The following is an 18,198-nucleotide window of genomic DNA, read 5'->3' as shown; positions in this document are numbered from 1 at the left end:
TTTTTCACTGCAAGGGTGGAAATATCTGGAATTTTCTTTCTCCTAATTAACCTAAGTTTATTTTTTCCCCTCCCTCTCCCTGAAAATTTTATGTGTGGTTGTTGAGGTCCAGAGGAAGTCTTCAGGATATGTATAAGACATACCATGACTGTGTGGAATAGAATATTTGTACCCTTATTTGGCATATCAACACATTTGCTTGAAGTAAAGTTTAATTTTTCCCACCTACAACAATTTAAAAGGTATTATTCTGAGGATGGTTGTCACAGTGTGGTTTCTGAAACATTAGCATTGTAGGAAGAAGTGGTAAGTAAGTAGAGGCCAGATGAAAAGGAATGTGATTAAGTTTCAAGGAAACATTTTTAGACATTATTCAAGGCAGAGAGTTTAGATGTGTATAAAATGATGTGGAAGTGGAAAGGACTCACTGAAATAGCCAGTGTGAACCTGGATTCGTCTCAAATTGTACTGAATATAAAAGTGGGAGGAGTTGAGGTTGCACAGATATTAAATGCCTGCGAAGGCATGGAGAAAAGAAAGAGGCAGATCATGCTAAAACTACAAAACACTAATTATACCACAGCTAAAATTCCATGTCACCATTCTGAAGGAAGAATATAATTGTACCGGAGATAATGCAGAGGAAGTTTAGAAGCTTGTTGCCAGGAGTGGGAATAATACCCAAATGGAGAGACTTGAGGTTATTAGGGTTATTTTCTTTGGAACACTGATGACAAATGTGACTGGATATACATAAAGGTGTAAAGTAAAATGAAAAGCCAGAGATTGAAGAAGAAGGAAGCATTTCCCTTGACAGAGGTGTAAAAAATCTAAAAAATAATCATGGAATATTGATTCATAAAAAACAATTAGAGACACATTTAGTTTGCTTTAACCTGTAGGTAGCTGGATGATGGAACCTTCTGCTTGAAAGGGTTTTGGGAATGGAAACCCTCGTCATCTTGATAAATGATCAGGCTGTGTGTTTGAAGGTTATAATCTATTAAATAAGATATGAGGGTAACTAGCTCAGTTTTTGACTGGTGTGTATATGATGGCCCAAATGTTGTCTTTTCCTGAAATAACATTCATGCTTTCTACAGTTTTACTGTTTCTCCCAGCACATTAATCAAGTTACCTGTATCTAATCCTTTCAACAGAAACATTTCTTTTAAAATTGAAATAAATTGTGTATTTCTTCATCTCATTCAGAAAATAACAGTAATTGATTTTTTGTTATAATAAATATGACAAACAAGTTAAATAGTCATTTGTAGAATAACTTCATTTATAGAATTCAATAGTAGAAGTATTTCTGGCAGTGCAAACACTGCTTCCGAATCCTCAACATTTATTGCAAAGCTTTGATTAACTATCATAACCACAAAAGAGTCAAACCTTTGAAAAATTTATCTTCTTTAATCAGACTTTTGAACACTGCAGACATTGGGATCTTGAAGTACCAAGCCAATATTGGTGCTTGCTATAAGTTCTCTGTTCTTCAATGAGCTGTTAATTCTCATAATAGTTCTTACCCAGTATTGAGTGGCAATAGTTATATAGATGCAGAATTCCACTTAATTATTATGAAAGTCTGAAATATTTAGAGATGTATGTGCCAAATGTCCTTCTGCTGTGTTGTAGCATTCTAATAAAGTCAATGTGAAATCAAAAGGACAACAACAGTAGCACTTACCATCTCCTTCAATGGCATTAGCACAAGAATTGCATCTGGGATATTTCAGAAACTTGGATATTTATAATGAAAGGTTGAATAAGTTAGTACTTCATTCCCTGAAGCATAGAGGAATGAGGGGAGATTTGTTAGAAGTATACAAATTATGAGGGGTATAGATGGGGTTAATGCAAGCAGGCCTTTTACCGCTGAGGGTGGGTGAGACTAGAACTAGTGGTCATGGGTTAAAGGTAAAAGGCTGAATGTTTAAGGGAAACATGAGGGGGAACTTCTTCACCCAGAGGGTAGTAAGAATGAGAATGAGCTGCAATTAGAAGTTGTGGACGGGGGTTCAATTTCAACATTTAAGAGAAGTTTAAATGAGTACACGAATGGAAGGAGTATGGAGAGCTATGGTCCAGGTGCAGTTCGATGAAACGAGGTGAATAACAGTTTGCCACTGTCTAGATGGGCTGAAGGGTCTGCTTCTGAGCTGCAGTGACCTATGGTTTTATAAGCGGTGGAATAAATAGCCAATCAATGATGGAGGGGTAACAATAAGGTTAGAAACATGATGGGAGATACTGCCCAAGTCTAGATTATCATACACCACTGAATTACCCTCCCCACCCTGTTTTTTGTTAGTTATTCATTTCTGGGATGTGGATATTATTAGTAAGATTAGCATTTATTTCCCTTGAGAATGTGCCAGTGAGCCACCTTCTTGAACAGCTGCATTCCAGACTTCATTGAATCAGAGGAATGTAGGAATAGGAGGAGCCTCTTTTCTCCCTTAGGTTTGCTCCAACATTTAATGGCCGAGTTCTGACCTGACTCCACATCCCTTAGCTAGCAAAACACTATCAATCTCAGATTTAGAATTAACAATTAACTGGCACCAATTGCTGTTTGCAGAAGAGTTCTAAACTTCCACCACCCTTTGCTTCTTTCGCTGTTTCACTTTTGAAAGACCTAACCGTGATTTTTTTGTACTCTATGTTCGGTATTCCTACATGGCCCAACTAATGGAAAATTTCTCTTTTTGCTTTTGGGTCTTATTAATCTTAGTCTTTGGTAAAATAATTATTAATCTGAATTCCAAGAACACAATTCTCATAATTTATAACAAAATAATTATTAATAAAGGGAAAACCAGGAATTAGAAATTGATTTATTAATGTCACAGGCCCCAAGATACAGTGAGAAGTTTTTGTTTGCACGCCAATACACACAAAATGCTGAAGGAACTCAGCAGGTCAGGCAGCATCCATGGAAATGAATAATGTTGACATTTTGGGCTGAGACCCTTCATCAGGACCTGAAAGGAAAGGGGAAGATGCCAGAATAAGAAGGTGGGGGGAAGGACAACAAGCTAGAAGGTGATAGGTAAAGCCAGGTGGGTGGGAGAGGGAGAATGAATTAAGAAGCTGGGAGATGATAGGTGGAAAATGTAAAGGGCTGGACAAGAAGGAATCTGATAGGAGAGAAGAGTGGACTGTGGGAGAAAGGGAAGGAGGAAGGGGAGGCAGGGGAGTTGATAGGCAGGTGCGGTGAGACCCAACATAGACTAGGGGACAGCTGTACCAAGCACCTCTGCTCCTTTTGCAAAAGGTGGAATTTCTCAGTGGCCATTTCAATTCCCATTCCCATTTCCATTCCAACACTTTGGTCCATGGGCCTCCACTTCTGCTATGATGATTCCACTCTCAAGTTGAAGGAGCAACACCTCATATTCCGTCTAGATAACATTCAACCTGATGGCATGAACATCGATTTCTCCAACTTCAGGTAATTTTATCCCCACCCCCTTTCTCACTTCTTCAATTCCCAACTCTAGCCTCTTACCTCTTCTCCTCCTTGCCTATTACCTCCCCCGGTGCCCCTCCTCTTTCCCTTTCTCCCATGGTTCACTCTCCTCTCCTAGCTGATCCCTTCTTCTTCAGCCCTTTACATTTTCCACTTACCACCTCCCAGTTTCTTACTTCATTCCCCCTTCCACATGCACCTAGCATCATCTATCACCTTCTAGCTTGTCCTTCCCCCCCCCCACCTTCTTACTCTGGTTCCGACCCCCTTCCTTTCTAGTCCTGATGAAGCGTTTTGGTCTGAAACATCAGCAGTTTATTCATTTCCACAGATGCTGCCTGACCTGCTGAGTTCCTCTAGCATTTTATGTGTGTTGCTCTGGATTTCCAACATCTACAGAATCTGTTGTGTTTATGTTTGCATGCCATCCAGACAGATCATTCTGCACATTATATGTAGATTTCCAAAAGACATTTGATAAAGTGTGCATCAAAGGTTATCCTGAAAGATAAAAAAAACATGGTGTGGAAGTGCTGGCAAAGCAGGAAGACTGACCGGCTAACAGGAAACAGGCATAAATCAAGATTTACCAAGAGGCATGCCACAGGGATCAATGCTGAAGCCTCATCAATTTACAATAAAGGTAAATGATTTGGATGACAGCACTGAAGAAATAGTTGTTAAATTTGTTGATATGTCATTAGGAAATCGAGGAGACTTGGTATGTCACCGATGATTCTAGTGAATTTCTACAGATGTATGTTGGAAAGCATTCCATCTGTTTGTGTCACTGCCTGGTATGGAGCCTCCAATGCACAGGATTGAAAGAGACTACAGAAGATTATAGACTTAGCCAGGTCCATCATGGTCCAAACCCTCCCCATTATTGAGGAGGTCTTGAAAAGGCTGTGTTTCAAGAAGATGGCATCCATCATTAAGGACCCTCACCACCCGGGACATACCCTCTTCTTATTCCCCTCAGGGTGGAGGTACAGGAGTCTAAAATCCCACATTCAGGAATTTAGGAACAGCTTCTTCCCCTCTGCCATCAGATTTCTGAATGGTCCATGAATCCACCAACACCACCTCACTATTCCTCTTTTGCACTATTTGTTTATGTATGTATTATTGTAACTTATAGTGATTTTATGTCCTGCACTGTAGTGCTGCCACAAAACAAATTTCACTACATACAATGGTAATGAACTTGATTCTGATGAAATGATGGTAGGTAGGAAAGCAATTGTGAAGAAGACATTCACATTTTGAAAGAAATTTAGAAAAGTAACAGTGTTATTGTTTATTGCTAGGTCATTGAATACAAAAGTAGGGGGGTTATGCTTCAGTTATATAGGGTGCTGGTGAGACAACTTTGGGGTACAGTGTTCAGTATGAGTGTCCTTATTTAAGGAAGAATGATAATAAATTAGGACCATTTCAGAGAAGATTTATCAACCTAATGCTTAAGATCAAGGGTGACCTTGAAAGTGGATTTAGGGAGGTGGTTTCCTCTTGTGTAACAAAATACTTTTTTTTCTGATAATATTATTAATTAGTATTTTTATGTGCTCTTTGTGATATATGTGCTATATCTTGCACTTGGTTTCAGAGGAATGTTGTTTCATTTAGCTGTATACATGTGTCAGGTTGAATGACAATACACTTGTAATTGAACTTGAACACTCAATTAAATTTGCTGTCACTTAAGTGATTACCTAGTTTCATAAAGTATATTGTCATGAAGTCAAATAAATTTAAAATGCAGAGGAAGTCAATGAGTCTCAGAAAAAAGAAAATTGAAATAACAATTCAGGTGTAGATTTTCATAAACATTTCAAGATGGAAGATGAATAAATTGTAGTTGGACTTAACTAGAAAAGGAAGCAAATGTCAACAAAAATATCAACAGTCACATATGCCAAATTATTTCATAAACAGTTTTGTGCCTGACAAAATGACTTTTGAAATATGTAGAGTTGGATCATATCTGAAGATTACCAGGATGAATTAGGAAAAGTAAATGCTATTGTGGTGAAATGGCAGAGGAGAATCACACAACAGCAAGTAAATTGTGTTCCTACATTGACATTTAACAGGTGCAGGATAATGATGTGGGGAGTGGAGGACAAACAGATGCTGAATCTGCCACAAATGAATGCATAAATTGGGAGCAATATTAAGGAAATGCTTGTATAAGCATGAACAAAACAAACAGATTTCTACAAGATGAAGTTAGCATGTATACATAACCATTCTCCTGTTTCTAGAACTTGTCCAGCTCAGATAAATAAAACTATGGGCTTGGAGGGTATCTAGCCCTTTCATTAGTCTTGGTGAATTATATTTATTGATTAGTTAGGGATGGTATAGTACTGAGTCATTTAATAGCCCCAGGGACCTGAGTTCGATCTAGGTATCGTCTGTGTGACGTTTACCTGTTCTCTCTGTGGCTGCATGGTTTCTGTCAGGTATTCTAGTTCCGTCCAGATCCTAAAGAGTTGCCGGTAGATTAATGGTCTACTGCAAATGCTATTTGGTGTAGGCAAATGGATAAAGAATTAAAGGGAATTTAAGGTGCATGCGATAGAGGACTACAGAGAGTACAGAGGAATAAAGAGAGCAGGAATGGGATTGATGTGACTGCTCAGTCAGGAGCCAGGATAAATGATGGACCGAATGAGTTCCTTCTTTGTCCGAACAAGGCAGTAAGCAAGCCTACGAACTTTTCCATTATTTTTGTTCAGTCGCTATGTGAGTGGGTCAGAAATGAATTCCAATCAGACCAAATTCTTGTGCGGAAAAGCAACTGCATTAGTTTTATATTTAGTTGTCTAAGTTACACATCCTAACATCTTATGTACTTTTATAATAACCTTGCAATACTTGAATCAGGAACTACAATCCACTGAATCTTTTTCCACTCAGCAAACTAGGCATTGAGATCTTCAGTGGAGCTTAATGTAGGTCAACTGTCCAATGTACGTTGGCTGTCATCTGCCATTTCCAGATTTTCTACATCCAGCATTTGATTCCTTATGTCCCTTTACGATTTCCTTTTGTCTTACATCTTTGTACCTTTCATTGCTTAATCGCTACTGTTTTCCAACCTATTGCAGATATTTTCATTTGTTTCTGTCTCCCCTTCTCTTTCCCCTTCCCTTTATTCTAAAACTTATATTTCTCTAATCTTTTCCATTTCAAATGAAAGACCATTGATCTACCTGTTAACTGTATCTTTCTCTATAAGCTGCCACGCTTGCCAAGTATTCCAAGTTTTCTGTTTTATTTTGTACCTCTGGAAGCTTTAACATTTTACCTTTTGCAATGAAACAAGTATACGGGTGAATACTGCTGCCCAAGTCACAATCACTACACACATTCTTATTTAGACACACACACGAGATTCTGCAGATGCTGGAAAACTTGAGCAACACACACAAAATATTGGAGGAACTCAGCAGGTAAGGCAGCATCTATGGAGGGAAATAAACAGTCGATGTTTTGGACCGTAACCTTTCCTCCTATGTGTGTTGCTTCATATTTACAGATATCTGCTACTCACAAGCACATTTCTCCAACATATTTTGATGTGCCTGTAATCTATTGTTTTCATCTAAGATCTTCGTACATAGACAAAACGATGTTTTATTGTGGCCATGAAGAAACGAAAGGAATTAGACAAGAATTACTGCCAGAATAGAAATCAGTTTCATCTGTAATCATCAGTGCCAAAATTTACGCTAAATATCAAGGTACAAAGTATTAAAGAATACAACAAAAATAAAAAGGTGACAGCATTTCCATAATTGATTGCAAGCTACTCTGGGCAAACTGATTAAAAGGATACAATGCTGTTTGCACTAAATCAGAAAAAACATGGATATGAAATTAATCATATAAAGGTATAAAACATCACCTATTTTCTAATGAAATTTCATCAATGTGAAGTATTATTTTGTTTTTCTCTCCACAGATACTCTCTGGCTTATTGAGTATTATAGCAATTTCTGGTCTTATTCCAGTCACGGAGATGCAAGGACTTTCTGAAATCAATGAGAATGGCCATATTGTACAGCCTGTTTGCATTTAACAGCTGGTTATTGGTTGAAGTATCTACTTGACAAAATGGTACATCAGGATATGTTGATTTAGCCAACTTGTACCATTAATGATTGAAAGCACACAATTGTATCAGCAAGAAGTTTAAATGATCACCAATGGATTCTAATATTTGTGGGGTGGGGGTGGGGTTTTGGGAAGCAGGTTCCTTCTTAGGCCATCAACTGCTCAAGGGTGAACTCAGAATTACATTTCTAGCAGAGAATTATTTGTGTATTTGATGGTATTACCAGAGTATAGTCATTTGTGGCTAACTCAGAAATCTTCGAGGTATTAGTTTACAATTTGCTACGAAGTCACTACACTTGCCTGGTTCATCAAAGAAACTGCTTAGTCAAGTTCAGTGTGGCAAACCATTTAGTACATGATTCCTATGAGTTCTTCACATGGATGATGAATTGGAACATTATACTGGCAAAGGAAAAAGTTTCTAAAGTTCTGTATAAATGTGGCAAACTGCAACAGATCTTATGAAATACGAAAATCACCACTACCAGTACATAAAATGGAATTATTCCTTTATAGTACAGAATTTTTGCCAGTATCTTCTATCTTTGTTTCCTAGGCCTATTTTGTGTAAACGTAGAATATCTTGCACTTGCTTGGGGACTCATTTTAAAAAACCGTCCATTGTACCGGGCTGCCACGTAGCAAGTGGTTTTGTTGGTCTGTGCGCTCTAGTTAAATACAGTCGTTTTGACATTTTAATTTTCAACACTGGAAGCCTTGCAGACCTCCTGAAGTAAGAGCCAACTCTGTCTAGTTCAGTTCATTAGCAATATTAGTAACGATTTAGCAATATTAGTAAGAGGAATAGATAGAGTGGATAGCCAGCGCCTCTTCCCCAGGGCACCACTGCTCGATACAAGAGGACACGGCTTCAAGGTAAGGGGTGGGAAGTTCAAGGGGGATATTAGAGGAAGGTTTTTTACTCAGAGAGTGGTTGGTGCGTGGAATGCACTGCCTGAGTCAGTGGTGGAGGCAGATACACTGATGAAGTTTAAGAGACTACTAGATAGGTATATGGAGGAATTTAAGGTGGGGGCTTATATGGGAGGCAGGGTTTGAGGGTTGGCACAACATTGTGGGCCGAAGGGCCTGTACTGTGCTGTACTATTCTATGTTCTATGTTCAATGTTCTATTATAAAGGGACAACGGAGTTTATCATCACATCAACTTCGGGAAGTTAAGAAGTGGTTTATGTCCATTGATAGACTCTTCCAATGTAGTCGCTGTTGTAATGTTGGGGACATGGTAGCCAACACAGGGAGCTCCCACAAACAGCGACGTGATAACGATCAAATCGACTGTTTTACTGAACTATAAATATTGATCATACATCAAACCTCTCTGCTTCTTTGAAAAATCACGAGGTGTTTTACATCCATCCTGCAGAGATTTCTTCTGAAATCTAGTACCTCCAACGGTGAAGTACGTTCTCATGTAAAAGTCTAACGTTCTCAACCCATGGAGTAGGACTTTCACCCACAACCTTCAGAGTCAGTGGAAAGAATGTTAAACACTAAGTGGTAAATCAAAACCTCATGTTTTAGGTAATGCAAAAACAGGATGGATGGGATGTCCAAGGAGGGGTAGCACCTGTGGTGAAAGGGTTTGTGTCCATTTCGGGGCCGCTTGCTCACCGTTGGTCCTCACCGGACACTCAGCCCAAGTAGCTTAGAATTTACTATCACGTTAACTTTGGGAAGTCCAGAAGAAGTTTATTTATGTCCGATAATGTACATTTCCAATGTAGTCGCTGTTGCAATGTTGGGGAAATGGAAGCCAAAGTAACATGAGAAGGCGGCTACTCCCCAGTACACCGCTTCGACAGGCGGGCTAAACCAGGTAAGGGTAAGCCAGCGGCCTCATACCCCGGGGAGATAGGGACATGCCGGCCCTAGCTTGTGAAGTCAGCTCTGGCGCACTGGGCGGATGAGATCTACAGTGAGATCCAGTGACTAGGCGGCTCGGCAAAGATGCGCGGAAAGGGAAGGGCAGGACGCGAGGCATGGTCATCCACTCCAACCAAGAAAGACCTTAGTTGTGACGCTTATTCGTACCGCTGGCCTCGGACTTCCGAGGTCGAGAGTGGAACCGCCTCAGTGCAACGGCTTTTCCACTTTTACAACTCTCCCGACGGGTCTCCTTTCTTCATCTGACAGGACAGACGGCCACCATGAAACAAACCGTCGGAGATAATCAATAGGTCTGGTACGCAACCTTATGTCTATTAGAGGTAAGAACATGCTAATAGAAATTGGTATAATATGGACACTGTTTTCATTTAAAAACTGGATTTTCTGCCAAACATATACTGACAAATTTATTGCATGCTTCTAAGTAAGCGAGAACCGTAATCATAACCTGTGTAAAGTTCCCTAGCTATTCCATCAACCTTGATAAGTGAGAAGTATCCTCCAAAATATACTGTATTGTGATTGCACTCATTGCCCATTGTTGTAGCTGCCGCAGTTACAACAATCAATCAGTTCTTTTAGTTGATAATAGCCTAATTGTTTGTATGGACAACTCTATGAACAGAAAAGATATTTGATGTTATTATTATTTATGGATCTGAACATTGCAGTTAAATTCAGCATTTATTATCCACATCTAATTGCTCTTAAAAATGATGAGCCACCTTTCTCAGTAGTTCCAGCCTTTCTGGTAAACATACTTCCAAGTTGGAATGGTGTGCAACTTGGAGAGGAACTTTCAAACCACAGGCCTCTGCACTTGTCTTCATTGGTGATCGAGGCCATGCGCTTGGGAGGTGCTGTTGGTATAGCCTTGGTAACCAACTGCATTGCATTGCATTTTGTAGCTGGTACACACTGTATGCCAGTGGTAGAGGGAGTGGATGTTTGCAGTGTGAGTTGGGACATTAAATAAATAGGTGCTTTGTCTTGGATGATGTTGAGCTTCTGGAGAGTTGCTGAAGCTGCACTCATCTCATCCAAGCAGGTGGAAAAAATTCTGCCAAACTCTTGATTTGTGTTTTGTGGATGATGGATTCTCTGGATGAGAACCAAATATCTATGGAAGATCAGAACTCCACTACAAATCTGATTTGTGAGGAGGAAGAGCATGAGTAATCTGGAAACAATGATACTAGTTGCAGTTTTGGAGGTGTGCACAGCAGCTGAGTACTCTCTTGAAGTATTTGCACATTGGAAATTGTTATGTTTTACTCAACACTGTACAGGGTCACCACTGTCCTTCTAGTCAATCTAATGATAAAGTTGAGTTATCCATTTCAATACACAGGTTTCTACTTAAACCCTGCTGTTGTGTTCATTTATTTGTCAAGGGAAAATTTAATGATTTATAATTGGATTAGATGCAGTTAAGTGTTAATGAATATTTTAAAAATGTTGAGTATGAAGAAATATTTGCTTAGGTATGAATATACAAGAGAGAGCAGTTCATCCACTTTATTGTGAAATGAGAAATTTGCCATCTTTCTCAGCCAGACTCTGGTGAGAGACTGGAAGTTAGGCTAATGAGCTGGAATGTTAGAACATAAACCAGATGAGTTTCTAAAGCAAGAGCTAAATCATGGTTTTAAAAAAACATAACTTTTGAATTTGTGTCTTCGGAATTGCGTGGTGCTTCATGGTGAAAGTCTTGTCACTGCGCTGAGATGACTTTATTCAATTACTGTTCTCTTGGCGGTATTCTAGTTGAAGTTGTAGTCCACATCAAAATAATAAACAATTATATTTCTCTTTCGTTTTAGAGAAGTGCCAAGTGAAGAAAATGGAAGGATTGAATACTTCTGATTAAATGCATTGCCATGAATGATTACCGACACTTGGAATTAAGATTCATTTTTGTATTGTCTTCTGGTATGCAGTTTTAATCAAAAGGTCGAAGCCTATTGTTCTTTGTTTATTGTCTACTTTGCACAGCCACGATCTTTGCTCATCAAACTCTGCAACCCCTGCCATCTGTACACATGTTGTAACTAAAGTCTGGGAGTTTGTGCTTTGATGACTGACAGTCTTTTAACACTTTAAAGATCACAGCCTGGAATTTGGTGAACGGCACTCGTGAATTAATATTTCCAAGTGAATAAACGCAAGCAACAGATTTAACAAAATAGTAATCGCACGGCTTTAATGAGTAGCTCGAGGCAGTTTCTGTTCTGATGCCGGGTCTTGTTTTTAAATGGCATATTTTCACGCACGCATGTTCTTAAATCAGTAATAATGCGACACGCATTAAATCACCAGTAAACATGCGTCAGAAAGGAAATAGATCTTAATATAACTTCTTGGGAAGACTTATTCAGCTATCTTCTGCTGTCATGCTCATGAGTCTCACAAATAATGATAACTTGATGTAACTAGCAGTGTCAGTTTAGTTTTAAACTAATGAATTCATTGAGAAGAGACCCTTATTGCCAATACTGTAATATCATTTAACAAATTCAATTTACATGTTAAAAAATAAATAATAATTCATCTCTGCAAAAGTTTGTTAAACTCGTGTTAACTGTGTGTTTCATTACACGCCAGTGGTGACTAATTGAGTTGTTCGAGGAGAAAATTGGAAATCGGTGTTACTTAGCACTGGAAATCAAGTCTAACTTGGCAAGACAGTTATTTATCGAAAATGTCACCAAGTAAGCAATTGGCACTGCCAGCAACATATACATACATAGCAGAGAGTATTGTGAAATTATCTACTTTTATATTTAATCGCTATACAGTATATATATCTGTTGGAATATGAAACCTTTCAAGTTGGTTGTTATGGTATTAGGTATTTATATAATGGCATATTATATGAATGAAAATGTGATTTCACATAAATTATAACGAGTAATGTCCAAGATTTAAAGAAAAAATATTGATGAATTTTCAATATTGTTCGAAAAGAGCTGCAAGAAAAATGTGTTGGCTGATTGAATCTTAAATCCTATTTTAGCGTCTCTGTTGATGCATCTTTGCATCTCGTTTGCGTGTTACATAATGATTCTAAATTCACCATTCCTGTATTTTTGCGGACGTCGTTTGAATATCTGAATAGTAAATATTTTTTAAACTTTATAGATTTAGCTTTGATGTTCATATGAGGAAAGTGATGTAAATACGTTGTTAAATATCCTCGCACTGTGTAAAATGAGTTGTTAAATGGATACAACGTTTACAGTTTGTAATAGAAGTTGAAAGAAGATATGTGGGTTAACAGAATTTCCATTTCGTACAGATTCTGGAATTTTATTTTTTAACATTTCTTATATAATCACGTTTTTTCCCATGAACTGACAGTTTTATGAAGTTGGAAATTGTCCTCTCAAAAAACGACGCAAGTCCAATATGCCTGGTTGCCACGTAGCAAATTGTTCCGCTGGTCTGTCCGCTCTGGTTAAATACAGTCGGTTTGACATTTTAATGTTTTGCGTAGGAATCATTGCAGACTTTCTGAAATGAGAGCCAATTCTATATATTTGGATATATTAAAAATATGAACAGCGGGTTATGAAAAGGCCAATGTTTTCTATGTACTTTTCTATATCTCGCCGAATAGAAACTATGGGCCACGTTGTTAAGTTTATATCTGCAAAATGTCTGGCCTTACATATCATAGTGATTACACTTTGATGCAGATGCTATAGTTAAAACAATAGCTCCATAGAATTTTTATTTACTTTGTTTTCTCCGGGAATCCGACTTTTTTTTTATATCTATAAACCGTCCACTAATTCCACGCGCACACTTAAAACGCTAGCTCGCTTATATTTAATAGATACTTCACCAAAGTTTCAATTGATAACAAAACAATTGACGAGGAGAGGAACGTTTACGATTCGCAGCTTCACTGCAAGCGATCCTTTTTTCTCTTAACAGTGGAGAAAGTTTATTTTTCTATTTGCAATCTACTTTCAAATGTTAAATATCAACAGTAAAATTGTACCTAGTGTTTACCTTTGTTTGTACCTTATCTAATTAATTACCAAGAAATTGTTGGTATTTTAATTAAATACTGGACAAGTCAACACGCTGGGGTATCCGAACCCTATTTTTTCATTTCAGTTTAACAATTACCGAGCTCCCACCGGAAGCCAACATCTTAATGGAGAGAAAGTTTATATTCTCATTCATACACTAATATTCGTAAAATTAACAGCACACATATCAAAGAAAATGCACGGACAACTATGGAGGAAGTCTATTGCAACCAAAAGAGTCTAGCTCTGCATGATAGATTAGAAATAACAATTTACACATTTCATACAATTTAAAAATATTTATTTCATTCTTGAAGTAACAAATGCGTAGTATAAACACCCTCGAGAAACGTATTGAATATCGGAACAATGCGTAGAATTTTCTACCGAGATGTTGGATTGACAATCGTCTTTTGGACATCTTTTTTTCTTGGAAATGTAGTTTTATGATTTATGTATTATATACACTCGGTTGTTTGCCTAATTACCGAAAAATTCGCATTAGTTAAGTTAATAGCTACCCAGGTGTGATATGCTGAACTCCGGATAATGAATTTCGAGTTTTGTTGTCTTGTTTTGTCTTTACCATAACCTCTTGCATTCCTGCTGGAGCTGTAAATCTGATAAGCTACTTGGCAACTACAAATAGCAGCCCCCACACCCCCGCCCTTCCCCCACCCTGTGTGCGCGCGCTCACACACACACACACACACACACACACACACACACACTCACACACAACAAACAATCGCTATTCTCCAATCTGCAACCTCGCTTTTAGATAGAACCGTAGCCGGGATGGTGAATATCTGCGTTCCAAAGAACAGCTTCCTTGGATGCTATGGCGTGCGAACTAAGTAGCATAATTATTGCTTCATAATTGTACTCTTTTTCTTTAGCTTTTATAACATTTAGAATCAGCCACGCTTGGAATCAGAATGGTTGTGACACTTAGGGCCCGCGTGATTGTGTAGAACACTTCAAGTTTAAAAAACAAGTCTTATACAACTCCGAAGGCTAAAGAATACTCCTTTGAGCGAACACATTGAGTTTTGATTTCGGACAATGGTGTTTCTCAAATTTCTTCCAAAACCTGCACCCATCTGTGATCTAAATGCAATCTTTTTTTCCTCTTCAATTCATTTGGCAAAGACGAAGCAGATGTATGAGACGGGGCTTGAATTTTAATTACAGCGAATACCTGGTGCATAAAAAAAGAATCGTTTTCATATGGTCGAGGGAAAATAAAGATCATCAATCTAACGCGATAACTCTTTAATCAACCATGTTAATGAGATTCGAAGAGTATTCATTTCGACTACTTCAAATGATCAGATTCAGAATTCTTATTCTAGGAATCTCGTTAGGATCCGTTTTGATGGAGGGGCTAACACTATTTTATCAAAACCTTAAAATAATCTTATTTTTAGTTGCATAAAAAGACACGTGCTACTGCTATTAGCAGTTTCCCAACCAACTCATCTCTTTTGTGAACAGTTTTGAAGTCCGTCTGCGAGAGATGTGGTGCTGATCCGCTGTTTTAAGTGATCAATTAGTACTTTGTAGATGTTTGTTCCTACAGTTGCCGTAGTTTCTTTCAGAATGATCAGTGGTGCAGTTATAACAACATGCAACTTTTTTCTCTCTTAAAGCCCCCTATTCACATTACCTCAAAGTGCCTTTAACCGGCGCAGAGGTGCGAAGATAAAATTGTCTGACGCTTTAATCCACGCCGGAGGGGTTGGAAAAGAAAGAGACAGAAATGGTCCTAAAGGGAACCGAAAGTCCACACAATAGCTGTGGGAATCTGGTCAGAGTTACTCATTTCGGGCTCTTCCCTGGAAATCCGTCAATTAGAAATAAGAGCATTATTAAACGGAACTGGCGGATTTCTTTAAAGGTGAGGCATTCACTTTCGAATCTTGAAGAGCTCCGACATGCTGTCAGCAGCGGTCCTGGAGGCGATTAAACAGAATTGGACATCGTCAACCTTCGATCAGACGTTGTACTTAACCGAAGTCGGATAAAGTACAATCCTGTGTAAGAATGTGTACTTTAAGAAATTACAATAAAATGACTACTCTCTTAAACATATCCAATTTGAAATCCCTAAACAAAGCACATACGTTACACATTGTATGCTAACATTCAGTTTAATGTTTTTAGTGGGTATGCGGGTAAAATTCGCTTTAATCCTTATCTGTGGCCAGTACTTGGGTCTGGTGTTACAGTGGGGAAAAATTATAGGAATTTATAACCACCCGTGGATGGAATATGGATGTATGAAACAATCGTGTTAAAAATTAAAACCAAATCATCAGAGAAGTCATTCATTTCGGCAGCATTTTAACAACGTGAACTCACCTGGGCATAAATATGAGAACAAAACGGTTATCTTCCATATATTACAATACAGAACAAACAATAATTAACATTTGCGTTTTAAATTATATTTAATTTTAATCGCAGCGCATTACAGCGCAGGATGGAAATGTGCAAGTTAAAGTTTAAATTAAACATTTCCCTTGTAGTTATGCAAATAATTGAAGATTGAAACCGAGTCCAATTCTCCATTCTGTAGTTATTTTTAGGTTTTGTGAACTGCCTTAAGGGAAAGATTGTATTTGTGAAGAGGACATTATCACATGCCCTTTGCTTCTCAAAGAGGTTAACAACCTAATGAACACTTAGTTAGGAGACGAAGCGTGCATAAGTGTTGGGTTTCCCAAAGCTTATCTGATGTTATATGTGCTACTCTAACCTATTTGTTTCAGCTCCCGCTCCGGGGAGCGGTTCAATGGCAGTCCGGGACTGGGCTGCCTTCAGGTGGGACAGCGGCAGCTAGCGAGCCGTGAGAATGCAGCTCCAGGGAGTTAGGGTCAGCAACATGCTGCTACATATGTTGGGTCAATCTTTCCTTTGTGGAAATGTAAAAACCCGGAAAACACAATCGTCTATAGGTTTTAAGAAAGTGTTGTTGCATTTGCTCCAGAACAGCTTGTTCAAAACTGAATTGCTTGAAGGGAAAAGTGATTTGGCTACGGTGAAATTATGGTTCAGTTTAAATCCAAACCATAGTAAATACACGTTGACCAAAAAGATGAAATCATTTGTTTTTGATTTACCCCTTTTTAGCTAGCTTATCCGAAGAGTGGAAGTTAATAATGCTTAGTAAGATTTGTGTCTGTTCACGTTTTGTTTCTGTGCACACACTAGTTACACACACTTGTGCTAAAGTCGCGATATATCACTCTAATTCATGCGGAGACGAGTCGTTTATTTCCCAACTTTATCCCATCTATTTAAAACTAAAACGATTTAAAAATGTTATCACTTTTGCGTAAAACGTCGTATTATATCTGGCCTGGGGCGTGAATTATTGAGGGACTCAATAGTGAAATGTTAAATGTATTTTATCAAGACATTGTTTTTGAAAATATAAAATTAGAAATGCTAGAAATTATTTTTTTAGAATTGGCGGATACTGTAATTCAACACGTATGAACAACATTGTAATCAATATCATTGACATACATTGGTTGGTGATATCCGAGTGTAAAAACTTAAATATTGTGTAAAGCTACTTGAGTGGCGTGTGTGAACGAGAGCCTCAAAATCGGATATCTTCGAAGTAATTTTCATTCGTGTAAGATTCGTCCTGAGATAATTACTTTTAATGTCAAAAAGATTTAGTTTAATATCATCTCTATTAGACTCTTGGCTGGGTAATTAAAGGTGCAGATTAAACCAGCGGGAAACAGATGGCATTTACTTACACTGATTCATTCAGTAAACAATGAAAAAGTCAATGGAACAGCCCTGGAACAAATGAAACCTTAAAGACCACTTATATTAGCAGGTATACGAGGACTGTCATCTGTCAAAAGGAGAGAGAGAGAGAGAGAGGGAGAGAGAGAGAGAGAGAGAGAGAGAGAGAGAGAGAGATGACAGATAACAAACACTTAAGGATAATTCCAGATAAAAAGTACATGGATATTTAAGAATATTGAGCAATCCTGTTGTCCAATTGACAATCAAAAACGAGAATATATACTGGAATAAGAATACTTTTCAAAGGATAAGGACGCAATTTGTCTAAAATCAAACAATGCACATGTGTCAGTGAGGTGCCAGTACATTTGAAGGTTAGATTTCGTAGTTGCATTTCTTGAATAAATACCAATATGCGTTTTTCACATAAAAGAAAGCGCATAAAAATGCGATACAATAAATGGCAAAAGCGCAGTTTGAACGTTATAATGAACTCGGCTCGTTGCAGACGCTCCTATGCCCTACAATATTTCTGTTTCTTTCCACAAACAGCGTTAATTGGAACCATCAAATCGTCAATACCATTTCAGTGAAAGTCGATGAACAGTTTCCGAAATGACTATTTGGATTCATCTCCGCGTTTTCGTTTTTCCGCAGGCAAATCCATTTGAAAACAAGTTATATTTATATAATAACTTATTATATATCTGGTTGCACTTGATTTTAAGAACGCTACAACAAAATGTCATTTTTGGAAGAAAAAAATTAAAATTGCGTTTGATGGAATTTTAAAGTAAATGATACTCAGCAGGTCAAACCGTGTATGTGGGAAGAGAAACAGTGTTAACATTTCATGTTAAGGACTGG

This window comes from Mobula hypostoma, chromosome 12 (genome assembly GCF_963921235.1).
Source record: "Mobula hypostoma chromosome 12, sMobHyp1.1, whole genome shotgun sequence".
Taxonomy (NCBI): domain Eukaryota; kingdom Metazoa; phylum Chordata; class Chondrichthyes; order Myliobatiformes; family Myliobatidae; genus Mobula; species Mobula hypostoma.
This window is presented reverse-complemented; position numbering follows the sequence as displayed.